The sequence below is a fragment of the Capra hircus genome, chromosome 11, assembly GCF_001704415.2.
Source record: "Capra hircus breed San Clemente chromosome 11, ASM170441v1, whole genome shotgun sequence".
Taxonomy (NCBI): Eukaryota; Metazoa; Chordata; class Mammalia; order Artiodactyla; family Bovidae; genus Capra; species Capra hircus.
Genome location: NC_030818.1, coordinates 23,475,997 through 23,481,673, shown reverse-complemented (window position 1 = coordinate 23,481,673; position 5,677 = coordinate 23,475,997). Strand labels below are relative to the sequence as shown.

General features: G+C 36.9%; 1 pseudogene; it reads right to left on the bottom strand.

The window, feature by feature from the left end:
• On the bottom strand, positions 270-582 carry LOC102186970 (annotated as a pseudogene).

Here is a 5,677-nt window from a genome sequence, read left to right as displayed (position 1 = left end):
ATAAGTTGTATGTGTGTGTTTTCACACATTTTATTTTGTTTATCTGTTCTTACATAATGGGACTGCTAAATCATATGATAAGTGACATACATATTGCTTTAAATTTCTCAAACTGCCCATCCCATTGTGCAATACTATCAACAATGTAAGAGCATTCCAGTTGCTCCACATTCTCTCCCATACTTGGTAACGTCACATTTTTATTTTTTATTTTAATTTATTTATTTTTTAGTTTTTGGCAAGATTTATTGTGAACAGAGGGGAAGGGCTCAGTCCTTGGCTGCCGCTTTCCTCATGGCAGAAAAATGTTGCTCAGCTCCTCTCTCTTCCTCTTTGCATGGATGTGTGTCGCCACCCTTTTCTTGATGAACTTGAGGGCCCACTTGTCCTTGGAGACCTTGAGCAGCTCCATGGCTCCTCGATCGAAAGGGGAGAAGCCACACACCTCCCGGATCATGTCCCGCATGAACTTGGTGTGTTTGGTGAGACGCCCGCAGCAGCAGCTGTGCCTCGGCTTGCCCACGTTCTTGGTCACCTGTCACCCTTGCTGTGACCCACGGCCATAGGGTAGCACATAGCCATGGCTGTTGTTCTACAATGGCTGCCGTGGCGGAAGGACCACATTTTTCTTTTTAAAATTTAACCATTCTAATGGGTGTTGGTGGTTTTTATTGCATGTCCCTGATAACTGATGATGTTGAACTTCTTTGACGTTTTATTATTCATTCATGTACCTTCTTTGTGAAGTATCAGTGCAATTGTTTGACCCATTTTATATTTGTTTGTTTTCTTATCATTTTCATGCTACTGACACATATGTGGAAAGAGGCATGAGAAAATGGACTTGGGAAAGGAAGCAAGGCTTGTATCTGATTATTACATAAAAAAAGACTCATTAAGAGATTTCAAGCTCTCATTGGGTACTGATTTCTAACATAATTCCACAGTGATAAGAGAACAAACTCTATATGATTTCAGTACCTTTATACCATGAAATCTTTTCACCTGGTTTTACCTCCTTGGATATGTTCCAGTGTCTGTTAATTTATAGTCTATGGGAATTTTTTTTTTTCATGCACTAATTTTTTTATTTTTTATTTTATTTTATTTTATTTTATTTTTTTATTTTTTTAAATTTTAAAATCTTTAATTCTTACATGCATTCCCAAACATGAACCCCCCTCCCACCTCCCTCCCTACAACATCTCTGTGGGTCATCCCCATGCACCAGCCCCAAGCCTGCTGTATCCTGCGTCAGACATAGACTGGCGATTCAATTCTTACATGATAGTATACATGTTAGAATGCCATTCTCCCAAATCATCCCACCCTCTCCCTCTCCCTCTGAGTCCAAAAGTCCGTTATACACATCTGTGTCCTTTTTCCTGTCTTGCATACAGGGTCATCCTTGCCATCTTCCCAAATTCCATATGTATGTGTTAGTATACTATATTGGTGTTTTTCTTTCTGGGTTACTTCACTCTGTATGATCGGCTCCAATTTCATCCATCTCATCAGAACTGATTCAAATGAATTCTTTTTAACGTCTGAGTAATACTCCATTGTGTATATGTACCACAGATTTCTTATCCATTCATCTGCTGATGGACATCTAGGTTGTTTCTATGTCCTGGCTATTATAAACAGTGCTGCGATGAACATTGGGGTACATGTGTCTCTTTCAATTCTGGTTTCCTCGGTGTGTATGCCCAGCAGTGGGATTGCTGGGTCATAAGGCAGTTCTATTTCCAGTTTTTTAAGGAATCTCCACACTGTTCTCCATAGTGGCTGTACTAGTTTGCATTCCCACCAAAAGTGTAGGAGGATTCCCTTTTCTCCACACCGTCTCCAGCATTTATTGCTTGCAGATTTTTGGATCGCAGCCATTCTGACTGGTGTGAAGTGGTACCTCATTGTGGTTTTGATTTGCATTTCTCTAATAATGAGTGATGTTGAGCATCTTTTCATGTGTTTGTTAGCCATCCGTATGTCTTCTTTGGAGAAATGTCTATTTAGTTCTTTGGCCCATTTTTTGATTGGGTTGTTTATTTTTCTGGAATTGAGCTACATAAGTTGCTTGTATACTTTTGAGATTAGTTGTTTGTCAGTTGCTTCATTTGCTATTATTTTCTTCCATTCAGAAGGCTGTCTTATATTTTCCTTTGTTGTGCAGAAGCTTTTAATTTTACTTAGATCCCATTTGTTTATTTTTGCTTTTATTTCCAGAATTCTGGGAGGTGGATCATAGAGGATCCTGCTGTGATTTATGTCGGAGAGTGTTTTGCCTATGTTCTCCTCTAGGAATTTTATAGTTTCTGGTCTTACATTTAGATCTTTAATCCATTTTGAGTTTATTTTTGTGTGCGGTGTTAGAAAGTGATCTAGTTTCATTCTTTTACAAGTGGTTGACCAGTTTTCCCAGCACCACTTGTTAAAGAGATTGTCTTTACTCCATTGTATATTCTTGCCTCCTTTGTCAAAGATAAGGTGTCCATATGTGTGTGGATTTATCTCTGGGCTTTCTATTTTGTTCCATTGATCTATATGTCTGTCTTTGTGCCAGTACCATAGTGTCTTGATGACTGTGGCTTTGTAGTAGAGCCTGAAGTCAGGCAAGTTGATTCCTCCAGTTCCATTCTTCTTTCTCAAGATTGCTTTGGCTATTCGAGGTTTTTTGTATTTCCATACAAATTGTGAAATTATTTGTTCTAGTTCTGTGAAAAATGTGGCTGGTAGCTTGATAGGGATTGCATTGAATTTGTAAATTGCTTTGGGTAGTTATACTCATTTTCACTATATTGATTCTTCCGATCCATGAACATGGTATATTTCTCCATCTATTAGTGTCCTCTTTGATTTCTTTCATCAGTGTTTTATAGTTTTCTATATATAGGTCGTTAGTTTCTTTAGGTAGATATATTCCTAAGTATTTTATTCTTTTCGTTGCAATGGTGAATGGAATTGTTTCCTTAATTTCTTTTTCTACTTTCTCATTATTAGTGTATAGGAATGCAAGGGCTTTCTGTGTATTGATTTTATATCCTGCAACTTTACTATATTCATTGATGAGCTCTAGTAATTTTCTGGTGGAGTCTTTAGGGTTTTCCATGTAGAGGATCATGTCATCTGCAAACAGTGAGAGTTTTACTTCTTCTTTTCCAATTTGGATTCCTTTTCTTTCTTTTTCTGCTCTGATTGCTGTGGCCAAAACTTCCAGAACTATGTTGAATAGTAGCGGTGAAAGTGGACACCCTTGTCTTGTTCCTGACTTTAGGGGAAATGCTTTCAATTTTTCACCATTGAGGATAATGTTTGCTGTGGGTTTGTCATATATAGCTTTTATTATGTTGAGGTATGTTCCTTCTATTCCTACTTTCTGGAGAGTTTTTATCATAAATGGATGTTGAATTTTGTCAAAGGCCTTCTCTGCATCTATTGAGATAATCATATGGTTTTTATTTTTCAATTTGTTAATGTGGTGAATTACATTGATTGATTTGCGGATATTGAAGAATCCTTGCATCCCTGGGATAAAGCCCACTTGGTCATGGTGTATGATCTTTTTAATGTGTTGTTGGATTCTGATTGCCAGAATTTTGTTGAGGATTTTTGCATCTATATTCATCAGTGATATTGGCCTGTAGTTTTCTTTTTTTGTGACATCTTTGTCAGGTTTTGGTATTAGGGTGATGGTGGCCTCATAGAATGAGTTTGGAAGTTTACCTTCCTCTGCAATTTTCTGGAAGAGTTTGAGTAGGATAGGTGTTAGCTCTTCTCGAAATTTTTGGCAGAATTCAGCTGTGAAGCCGTCTGGACCTGGGCTTTTGTTTGCTGGAAGATTTCTGATTACAGTTTCAATTTCTGTGCTTGTGATGGGTCTGTTAAGATTTTCTATTTCTTCCTGGTTCAGTTTTGGAAAATTGTACTTTTCTAAGAATTTGTCCATTTCTTCCACATTGTCCATTTTATTGGCATACAACTGCTGATAGTAGTCTCTTATGATCTACTTTGTACTTTGTATTTCTGTGTTGTCTGTTGTGATCTCTCCATTTTCATTTCTAATTTTATTGATTTGATTTTTCTCTCTTTGCTTCTTGATGAGTCTGGCTAATGGTTTGTCAATTTTATTTATCCTTTCAAAGAACCAGCTTTTGGCTTTGTTGATTTTTGCTATGGTCTCTTTTGTTTCTTTTGCATTTATTTCTGCCCTAATTTTTAAGATTTCTTTCCTTCTACTAACTCTGGGGTTATCCAATTCTTCCTTTTCTAGTTGCTTTAGGTGTAGAGTTAGGTTATTTATTTGACTTTTTTCTTGTTTCTTGAGGTATGCCTGTATTGCTATGAACTTTCCTCTTATCACTGCTTTTATAGTGTCCCACAGGTTTTGGGTTGTTGTGTTTTCATTTTCATTAGTTTCTATGCATATTTTGATTTCTTTTTTGATTTCTTCTGTGATTTGTTGGTTATTCAGAAGTGTGTTGTTCAACCTCCATATGTTGGAATTTTTAATAGTTTTTCTCCTGTAATTGAGATCTAATCTTAATGCATTATGGTCAGAAAAGATGCTTGGAATGATTTCGATTTTTTTGAATTTATCAAGTTCAGATTTATGGCCCAGGAGGTGATCTATCCTGGAGAAGGTTCCATGAGCACTTGAAAAAAAGGTGAAATTCATTGTTTTGGGGTGAAATGTCCTATAGATATCAATTAGGTCTAACTGATCTAATGTATCATTTAAAGTTTGCATTTCTTTGTTAATTTTCTGTTTAGTTGATCTGTCCATAGGTGTGAGTGGGGTATTAAAGTCTCCCACTATTATTGTGTTATTGTTGATTTCCCCTTTCATACTTGTTAGCTTTTGTCTTACATATTGTGGTGCTCCTATATTGGGTGCATATATATTTATAATTGTTATATCTTCTTCTTGGATTGTTCCTTTGATCATTATGTAGTGGCCTTCTTTGTCTCTTTTCACAGCCTTTGTTTCAAAGTCTATTTTATCGGATATGAGTATTGCCACTCCTGCTTTCTTTTGGTCTCTATTTGCGTGGTATATCTTTTTCCAGCCCTTCACTTTCAGTCTGTATGTGTCCCTTGTTTTGAGGTGGGTCTCTTGTAAGCAGCACATAGAGGGGTCTTGTTTTTGTATCCATTCGGCCAGTCTTTGTCTTTTGGTTGGGGCGTTCAACCCATTTACGTTTAAGGTAATTATTGATAAGTATGATCCCATTACCATTTACTTTATTGTTTTGGGTTCGGGTATATACACCCTTTTCGTGTTTCCTGTCTAGAGAATATCCTTTAGAATTTGTTGGAGAGCTGGTTTGGTGGTGCTGAATTCTCTCAGCTTTTGCTTGTCTGTAAAGCTTTTGATTTCTCCTTCGTATTTGAATGAGATCCTTGCTGGGTACAGTAATCTGGGCTGTAGGTTATTGTCTTTCATCACTTTACGTATGTCTTGCCATTCCCTCCTGGCCTGAAGAGTTTCTATTGAAAGATCAGCTGTTATCCTTATGGGAATCCCCTTGTGTGTTATTTGTTGTTTTTCCCTTGCTGCTTTTAATATTTGTTCTTTGTGTTTGATCTTTGTTAATTTGATTAATATGTGTCTTGGGGTGTTTCGCCTTGGGTTTATCCTATTTGGAACTCTGTGTTTCTTGGACTTGGGGGATTATTT